General features: G+C 45.2%; 1 long non-coding RNA gene across 1 annotated transcript in view; it reads right to left on the bottom strand.

The window, feature by feature from the left end:
- LOC119401962 (uncharacterized) overlaps window positions 1-10,383 on the bottom strand; it is a 92,759-nt gene extending 82,376 nt beyond the window's left edge. Inside the window, exon 1 of the long non-coding RNA XR_007417283.1 lies at window positions 10,157-10,383. This is a non-coding gene — a long non-coding RNA (uncharacterized LOC119401962). The remainder of the gene's footprint in view (window positions 1-10,156) is intronic.
- Window positions 10,384-10,617: the final 234 nt, after the last annotated feature.

Genomic DNA, 10,617 nt, shown 5'->3' on the forward strand with positions numbered 1-10,617 from the left:
TGCTCATGATTCGCTAGCAAAAGAAGAATAGCGCTTTTGTAGAAGTTGTAATATGATCTCAAATGCAGTATATCTTGCATGTGGTATTACGCCTAACTTCGAAATTTGACGTCAGGACCTGCGCAATCTTTATTGATGTCTGCATGGTTTCTCGTGCATAACTCGTTCCTTTGACCGCACTACCTTGAAATAGTTTCACCGGAGCTTCGTGCCGAGGAAATCGCAGGTGCATTCAGTGCATTCCTGGCTGCAGGTGGTCAAACAAAAGAGGTATACAAAAAGCAAGAGTTGCAGCTGCACAAGCAACCTCTTTTAGGCATTTTATGTTCTCATCTCACAAAATTCTTGCTTGGACAATGCTTCGTCCAGAGGAATTATTTGGAGTGTCTGCTGCCTCGAATAGCCGTCCGAGCCAGTATGACCGTTCCATGGAGATAGGAAAACCCCTTAGACAAGAGAAGATGCGCCTTGTATCTGTTAAGGCCTAGATATAAGATATAATTCGGGAGTTCCGACCATGGTTCTTAACGCTGTTTTGTTCGAAAATGCTTAATAAAAAATCACAGCATATCCACGGAGTGAATGATGATGAGTGGGCGAAGCTGCGGACGTTCATCGGTAAACCGTGAATCTTCCGTGAATTCTGCCCAGTACATCATCACCGACGTGAGATCGGGCGCGTTTATACTAAAGGTTCGATGAGTTATGACGACTTGCAGCTCACTTTAATTTTACATGTACGCTGTGAATTTTCATTGTTTAGAAAACCATTACTTTAGAAAACATCTGGCGTCTTTCGTTAAGCAGCTGGCGTCTTTTCGTTTTGCTTTAGAAACATCTGGCGTTCTTTCGTTTTGCTTTTACAAAACATCCGGCGTCTTTCGTTGGTTTATTTCATCAATCAACGGCGTTTTGAACAAAATTTTTATTGTTTAATCACGCACAGGAGAAATCTCACCAGGCACTACCTTGGAGGTAAACAATGGCTGCTAATGGGAATGAGAGACAGAAGAAGTCGGCTTTTAGCTAACACTTACACTTCTACTTCTACTAACGTTTCCTACTGGAACATGCCAATGGCTGCTAATGGGGAATGAGAGACAGAAGAATTCGGCTTTTAGTTAACGCGCACGCTGCGAATTTTTTATTGTTCAACAACGCACAGGAAAAATCTCCCACCGGCACCACCTTGGAGGTCAAAGCGTAAGACTGGTTACGCACTACGACTACGACTACGAGGGACGAACGGGTGCCGCCTTAAGGAGCTTCGCCCCTAAAATAAGAGGTGTCCTTGAATAAAGCCCTATTTGTTGCGTTCCCGCGTGTGTACTGCTCCCCCTTTTTCCTTTCCTGTCATCAACTGAAGAGAGCCATGACATCTGTATTACGACGTGAGCATCGCAACATAGCCGAAGCAGAATGTTGGTCATTTCGAATGCCTGCTATCCTGTAGTTCCAGTGTGCGTCGCTGCAACCGCAGCCGAGCAGGAGCACCGACCTGTGCTCGGAATCATTACAGAATTGCCAGGCGTAGAATGACCGAAATTCCGACCGGACATGGTACTGCGCTGCGTACTTTCACGGAGCTGTGGGACAATCAATTATCAAAAGGAACGAAAAAGACATTTCAGCCAGACGAACGCGCAAGACATTCGCACAGTCATCTGTTTCATTTAGTCTGTGGCTGCTTGTAAGTAACTAAGAAAAATACTTTTCGTACTTATTAAAGCGAAAGCCTTAGATGCCTCATGGAACACGAAAAATGACCGCCGGCCTCCGGTGTCGGCGGCGTCAGTAAATCATCATAATGTCATCACGTCACCGTATACGTCATGACGACGTCACACGAACACGTCATCCGATGAGATCATCAGTTCGGTCCCGGAGGCGTTGTAAAACCGCGTAAGGTGCAAAATGCTTGCAATGCTTCCGATCCAGGAGGCAGTGCGAAACATCGTTAGGTGCATGAAGCTTTCGGAAGGGGGAGCTCAATACAGTCGAACAAGAAGAAAGAGAGGAAGATGGGTTGCGCCTTCCAGTATTCTTAGGTACATGCATAAGACATCGTGTGATTTTTGGCTTCAATATTTCCGTCTCGCATAATCAGGCGGAAACCTTGGCAGTGGCGCTGAAAGGAACTATCCGACATTTGATGGTGGCTGATAGATGTTTATTTCTCTTACAATATACAGTAAAACCTCGGTGATACGAATCTCGCGGGGTTACCAAAAATATTTGAAATTCGTATCAACAGAAAACATGGAAAATCAGTATGCGACAAAAGGAAGTTGGCATACGCTTTGACTCAGTGTTTTTCAGGGCCACAGCGACGTCATGAACAGCTCTGCATGATTACCAGTAAAGTTTTGTGACGTCGACGATCATACTTGCAATCGTAAAGGTACGGTGCATGCGCGCTTGTGTGATTAATGAACCAGATGTCTTGTGCCCCGTGACCGTTAGTAGCCCCTTCCTAATCTTACTGCGCTTTTCCGCATCACACCACAGTACTGCGGCGAAAGTAATTTAAGAAGCGCTTTGCACACGATAGATGGAGGCCAAGCTCTTTCGCCAAGACCCTGCGCTTCTTCTCTTGGGGTCTTCGTCCACCTTTAATGGGACTTCATGACGGACCCGCAGCCCAGGTTTCAGTCTTGTTTCATAGAACGTCTGATTGCGGGGACATGGCTTGCATCGACGTTGCAGGCACGTGTTAACACAGTACAATGAGCTGCTGCCTCGAGCACTGGAGCACGAGTCAACGCGTCGGGGAAAAAAAGCGCGACGTCAACGTCATATGTAACGTAAGCGTGGAGGCGCCTAAAGGCCTCCAAGATGCGCGCACTGTCTCGGAGGCAACGACGCACCGTTCATGTTCGCGCAACCCGCATGCCCGCGCCCGCGGTGACTGCCGGGTCTTCCGCGACAGCGCGGGCAGCACGTGTTCGTACGTTTGCGCTAGCGTACGTTCCTATCAAACGTCGCAAGGTGAAAATCCGTTCGCAACAACCGTACTCCAATACAGTGCAGGATAATGGCCTTGACCACAGAAAAATTCGTATCACCCCGAAATTCGTACGAGCCATGATCGTATCACCGAGGTTTTACTGTAACATGCCTTAATTAAGCTGTCCTGACTTCTCTTATTGCACACACTCAGGAAGTAACAAAAGTGCCTTATGGGCTTGGCAGCGGGTAAGCAAGGCCTGAATTCATGGCTCGGGAAACTCGAGAAGCGACGAATCTGAAGTGTCAGACAGACTGGACAGAACCTCAGGCACGTTAGATGCTGTAAAAATCTCTTGCCACGTATCACCTAGCCACGTAGGTATTCTCTAGCCACGTATAAGTAGATTGGAATTGTTTCAAGGAGATTATGTAATAAAGGAAACAATAAGTGAACAATAGCCAGAGGTATGGTGTGGGCGGCGAGTGTGTGATGCTAGACACGGCGGCTACTCTGCATGGTACAAATTCCGGCAATTCGAAAATTATTTTGGCACGCTCACCTAAGGGATGCCATGGCAGAGCTAGTTAACTGGGGACCGATTCTGGTGTGTTTCGGAATGAAATTGGCAAATTGCACCTTACAGCTAGCGTTTAATGGGAGATTGGACATATTATATTCCGTGATATGGAAGATGGAACAGGAATGTTCTAGGCCCGCACATTGGTGTGTTGGCATAGCAAATGTACTTTTGGGGACCATGAGTGGTGTTGCATACATAAGGCGTCCTGGAAACTCTTCACATTAAATATTACGTTAGGGCGTCGAAACCGGCGTAAGTAAGTGGCAAAACACAAGCACTATGACTGAATAAATAAGGTATAGATTTATCAAAACACCAGAAACCTTTCGAAAGAATCAAGCTGTTTACAGTAACTTTCACATTTGTAGCTTTACACAAGTTAAATTCATCTGCACATACATGTGCATAACAATAAAGAAATCTATGAAATTTTACTGAACATATGCCAGCCTGAGCACATCAGCAATAAATAAATGTTTTTGCTGGCTCAAACTGCTATGACATAAGAAATTCATAACACTGCGGCCTTTTTAGTTTCTATATTATTGTGAAGCTTAGTCAAGCAAGTTTACTTAAATGAGTAAGAAAATGTTAACTTATGCAGATCTTCGTTTCGCTGAGGATAACCCTAGGAACATAAATATTCGAATAATTTCGTGTATCAAAAGCAAGCAATGAAAAGTAAAATAAGGTGAGTTGGAGCTCCTAAATACACACCTTGGGTATAGTGGCACCGATAGGCACGTGCGTTGCACCCTGGAATAAATAGAAGTTAAGGAATGGAGAGTGTGAATAATTAATTTCTTTTAATGCACAGACCTCCCTGGCAGGAGTGTGTCTATTCGAGGGTTATGATGCTTCAATGATTAGTCGGGTGTTATGGTACAGGAACCTCTTCACCAAAGAGTGCCCTAAAGTTTATAATTACACCTGATGGGGGTTAAATGAATGTGAATTGAAGATTTTGATTCAATTAACCTTAAACATTGCGGGTCAAATGTGTCTAAGAAAATAGAGTCACGTGGTGATGACGTTCACGAAGCCAGCAGTCTGCGTGTTCAAGATTAAAGTTTTGATTTGGGCGAACTTGTGCACGGAAAATGAAAATACAACGTGCAAGTGAAGGCGCGTCGGTATTTTACTTGCGGCATCGAACATTCGAGCCTTATCGCCGTTGTCCGCGTTAGTTATAGAATGAACTCAAGTGTTCGCGTTTTCGCACTCAAGCCTTTCAGAAGATCCTGAAATAATCTGGAAGATTTTCAGACATTTGGGCATCGTTTGCGCAAGGCAGTGGTCAGACGTGTAACGGACCAGTTACATAAAAATGGCAAAAGAAGCGCGCCTGAAAAAAAATTACAGCATATCCACCGGTGAATGATGAAGAGTTTGTGCGAAGCTCCTGAAGCGATCATGGTTACACCGTGAAATGTTCAATGGTTTCGCCCAGCAGTAATCAAAGCGATACGCCGCCTTGATTACTGCACGCCATCTAGCGTGCAGGGTGCCGCTGCTTTTTCTCTTTTTCTTCTTTTTTTCTTTTTTTTCTTTTTTCGTCTTTTTTCCTTTTTTTCTTGTTGTGCTTTTTTTTTCTTTTTCCTTTTTGTACACAGATTTCACACATCTCTACGGGACAGCGCCATCTAGTATATCGTCACCCAACTGCAGTTTCCATGCCTCTCTATGGCACAGCGCCATCTATTGAATGATACGGGTGACGCGACGGCGGGGACACGCCGCATGGAGCGACGACAGGCCAGGTGTTGCTATAAGGAGCTTCGCCCCTAATAGCGGTATAGGGTCTGTGTGATCATTCAGTGATTTAATATATCCATGAAATATTCGGCTTAAAGGGGCCCTGCAACACCTTTCTTAGTTATATTGGAATAGTCTCATTATTGACGTATGACTCTTCACGAGTCATATGCCGCAAAAATTTTTCGAATCCGTCAAGTCTAAGTGGTGTTACCAAATTATAAAGATCACGTTCCGCAGCTTTCCCCCTCAACTCAACGCCGCGAGTGCGCGGAGAGCGAGGCAGCGAGTCGAGGGAGGGAGCGCAGACGAGCGAGGCTCCGCCCAAGAGCGCCGGCGGAAATTTTTTCTTCATTTTTTTCTCTCTGACGTCTGGGCGCAACCACGTGGTCTGTGCCGCCACTTCCGGTCGGCTTGCGTCGTTCTCGTCGAGCGGAGCCGTATCGCGCGTGCTTGAAAACTGCGCGTCGGTTTGGTAATGTTGGGTGTGCACCTCGAACGCCGTAGTGTTTTCATCGCTTTGCCAACCATGGAAGCAAACCTGCGCGCTCGTTTGGAATGAATGACAGCTGAGATCGGTTTCGGCCCATACTCCGATACACCGCCTCGTAAGACGGCACTGGCAGACGACCCCGAAGCGCCGCCATTACCGGACGCCACCATTGTTATCGGAGACATGCTGCACGGCTGCCTCGGTCGGTCGTGAGAACGTGCCGACGATGCAGTTCCCAGCTGACGAGGCAACACTCGAACGGCTGCCACTCTCAACGGCAACCGGCGATGGTCAAAAGCACAGAAATATTCACGTTTTCGGCACTGCGCATGGCGAAGAAAACGGAACCACGCAACTACGAGCAGACGAGCTGTCGGTGAGACCGGAAGTGCTAATAATAATGTTTGTTCGGTGTTTTTAACGCGATAACAGAATATAAACATACATATTATCTACTTATTGAACTCAAAATTAACAACGAAGGTAATAATGAAGGTGTTATCGTGATTATAACATCAGCCAATGGTGAAACTGCCGACAATCGCGTCATATTTTGCGGACTAATACATCATTTTTCGAGAGAAGAGGGAGCGATTTTCAGCTGATTTTGAGAATTTATTGTAAATTCCAGGCCGTGCGCATCGCTATAATATTTGGCTCGCGTGTTCTCGGGAGCCTCGACTACCGATCGGCAGCGCTTTTTGAGCATGCTCGAAAAGTGTTGCAGGGCCCCTTTAAGGACCAATGACACTTCAAAGCGTGTTATACCGACACATGTAAGCTATCCAATCCTACAAAACTGTATACGATTCAGGATGAAAGCACGTGATTAGATCGAAATAGTTAAAAATCTAACATTATGCAATACTTCGAGATCACCTTTTTCCCGAAAGGGAAATAAAAGTGCAATATTACCAATAACGGGGCGTTGCTGTTACAAACACTCCTCCACAATATGTAGAATATTCTTGAGTAATGTTTTGCTGTATGGATTAGGATGAATATGCTCAAACCTTCAGGGTACATTGCAATTTCTCCTACAGTTATGTTTAAACAATTGCAAACATTTTTTAATGGTAGATCACTGGAGAGCCATCTGGATGGCATTATAATTTCGTTTTTGAAGGAAGGGCTCAGCCATTGTATGAATGAAAGTTGCATTCACACAGCACAATCTCTGCTAAAATACTAATATTGAACAGCACGCTTCACAAGCTGCTAGTACAGAGGAGCCACAAAACAGAAAAAAAAGCCAAATACGAAGAAGCAGTTAAATCAGGCGTCGTCTGGCGAAACTTTTCGTAACTGTTGAGATGAGGAGGTATACCACTCTCTCACTTACTTGATATATTGCGATTGCGAGGCTGAGCAGTTGTAACTGCAGATGTTATCATAAGGCCCTGCGTCAAGTTTAATGTATGCATCCTTGTCCTTACGGCATATTAGAAGTCGAGCCACGTGATTCGTGCTCAGAACTCAGAAACAGCTGTGGTTTCATGTTAATTCTTTGTTGTCTCATGTGAATTCTACCGCACGAATGTTTGCTGAACTATTCGGCAGCAAAGCGAGAACGCAACTAACATGGAAACGTACGCAGGAATAAATTATTAACAACAATGGGCCTTATTGTACAACGCACAAGCTGTCGCAACACAGTGAGCCTTGAGCTGTGCAGGTCGAATGCATATTCAGCCAGGAAATATATATTCTTGTTCAAGTTGCTGTATTATGCTGTGCCTCTCTGAGTTCTAAAAAGAAAAAAAAGTCGAAAAAATTGTCTTTATGATAATATAGGCCCAGGAATCTCGTCGAATAAGTGTACTAATATCGAATCATGCGTTATGTCCAAGTCATTTTGAATGGGCTGTTGAATATTACCCACGGCATAATATTATTCCCATCCTTCGTGTACGATATTATAGGGTATGAGAATCACAAATTAGACGACGTTTAAAGTTGAAAATGATCAGATATATCACATAACTGGTAGATTTACACAAAATAAAGAAAACTCGGCATGACTGACAGCTTGCTCGGGGCTACTACTCAGGGTTTCAGATGACCTAATCAAAGGAAAATGATGAAGCGTTGACTGGGAAACATGGGAAACGCGCAGAAACGACAACATAATTATGCCTCCCAAACACGACGGAATTTCAGGGATGGATTGAGGCTTGAATTGATGAGAAATTATTGAGCACGAAACAGAAGAGATAGAGAGAGAACTCATTATTGAAATGCAGAAAATTTAGCCGGCATATAAAAACCGCTGATTTGCTGCTCTGCGCAGGAGAAGGGGAGTGGAGAGGAAAATACGGGAGAAGAGATGCACGAAAAATAAAGTAAAACATGTTCATGCGAAAAAATAAATGGAAATTAGACTGACTTTTCTTTCCTCTTGGACGGGAACGTGCGCTGGTAGAGTCTTTCATTGTATGAATGTAAGGCACAACTAAAGTTCGTCGAGCTGATCGATACTATCTAAATATTCAACTGCAAATGTGATCGCACGTCTTTGTTGCATGAAGCAGGCTGAAGGGCCCAAGACACAGTGAAATGATAAAGTTCTCTTTGGGGTCAAAAGCATGCGATGTTAATAAAGCGCATGCTCATCAGCATACGCTCGACATTCGAACAAAATATGTTCCATAGTTACAATTGAACCACATTTGTTGCCGTATGAACTTTCCGCTTGACCGAAACGGTACGGCAAGCCGTTTCCATACACAGCGTTTAGACGAAGCCGATGGAACAGAGCTTCCAGATGTCGAAAAATTGTGGATGGAAGTCTTATTCTGAGATGTGACTCAATTGAGTAAAGAACATCATAATGTTTTGTGGGAAGGTTCCGAAGCTTAGTCCTTTCTTCTCTGGACCCAGCACTCAGACGAGAAAGCTTGCCTTTGTCAAGGCAGCAACCATCTTAGCTGTGTTTCTATGGATGCCTTGATCACTCCCCAGACTGAATTGTGGAGGAGAGGACCACAACTCTGCTCTTTTCAATCTCCTCGTTCGAAACGTTGGATCCAACGACATTCCACGTTTATCCATTTCTGAATAATATGTTTATTTGTTCGCTTTGCAGCGGGACTACAGAAAAATTTGGCGCCCTAAGGTTTTTCAATTCGCAATTAAATCAAAGGGCCTGAGATATATTGCATTTGGACCCTAGAAATATGTGGATGCCGTAGCCAGGAGACGAAACCGTGCTTTCATGCCCAGTATCAGAGTGCTTTAACCTGTAAGTTACCACGGTGCCTGTAGCATTGCAACGTCCACTATTGTAGCTTTGAGAAAAGTTTGCTTTGACTGGCCATGCTTGGTGAGTAGTGAAGTTCTGAAAATGCGACGTACTTGCCCTGCTTAATAATTCTGTGTTAAGCCCAATTCGCTGAGCCATACATATATCTCAGGCTGACCTCTTTTGGGTACGGTAATTAAATGCGCACCCTTCTCCGTTACTTCGTAGGGTGGTGAGTAATATGGTTAGTACTCCTCTGAACATACGCCTTTGAAAATAATTTAATAGTTGGGCGTTTACGTCTAAAAATCAAGATATGATTATAAGGGGTGCCGTAGTAGAGAGACATGGAAACTTTGACCACCTGGTGTTTTTTGGCATGCACTTAAATCTAAGTACACTGGCCTCAAGCATTTCGCCTCCATAAAAATGCGGCCGCCGTGGCCACGATTCGATCCCGTGGCCTTAGGGCCAGCAGTCGAGCACCATAACCATTAGAACACTACGGCGGGTGAGGTTTGCAATAATTTGTTCGAAAACGTCTCCTACAAATAATTTTGACGTCGGTACTCTAGATATATTTCTTCTGCTGTATTTTACGTGCTAAATGTTGCGAAAAAGATGAATGAAGGCGTCTTGCAGCAACAACAAAAATACGCATTTCACTAAGACCATCGTAAGACAGATTTTTTCAGAATATGCTGATTGTACACTTCCGTTTGAGAACGTAAGTCACTCCTGATAGTATTAACGCTTTCTCCATGGCTGCAGGGAAGACCTCTCCCCACCTGATCTCCTGGTCACTGGCTTACCTATGGCGTGGGGAAAATACATTCATCCAAAAACCCAGGTACCCAACTTCGGACATTAAATAGAGCCGGGAAGTGGCTGACACATAGCCTCGCCGACTACTTCTCCTTATAAACAACTCCAGTGTCAATGAAAACTCTCCTTCTCTTCCTTTTTGCCTGCTTATCCCGTGGTGGGCAACCCTCAGCGCTCGGAAGGAGGAAGAAGCAAGGAGCAATGTCTACATTTGTGTCATCGTGCCACTGTACCGACATCAGAACCTCGACAACGACCAGTACGGAAGACACCTCTTCAGGCTCTGAGAAAAGGTTGTGGAAAAGGGCGTACCTAGAAGCCGTGCGGCGAAACAGGTGTGATGGCGTACCTCTATTTGTCGGACTGGGATGCCGAGGCGCTCAGCAGCTGCATTCTAAGGCAAAAGCGCAGCTTCAGGTGTCTGACAACGTGGTCGGTGGTGTGGAAGGGAACAAGCGAAACGTGAGGCAACCTGCGCAGTCCTCAGGGGATGCCGCCATTTCCAGTGATTATGTTACCGCCAAAGAGACGATCACGCGGCAGGCTACCACACCAAGCAAAGGTAAGGATGGTGTGTGTGCGTTTGGATTGCATAGCGCCACGGTGGTCAAGTGGTTATGGGGTTCGACTGCTGGCCCGAAGCTCGCGGGATCGAATCCCGGCGGCGGCTGCATTGTCGATGGAGGCGGAAATGCTTGAGGTTCGTGTACTTAGATTTCGGTGGACTTTAAAGAACCCCAGGTGGCAGAAATCTCCGGAGCCCTCCACTACCG

This window comes from Rhipicephalus sanguineus, chromosome 8 (genome assembly GCF_013339695.2).
Source record: "Rhipicephalus sanguineus isolate Rsan-2018 chromosome 8, BIME_Rsan_1.4, whole genome shotgun sequence".
In the NCBI taxonomy this organism is placed as follows: domain Eukaryota; kingdom Metazoa; phylum Arthropoda; class Arachnida; order Ixodida; family Ixodidae; genus Rhipicephalus; species Rhipicephalus sanguineus.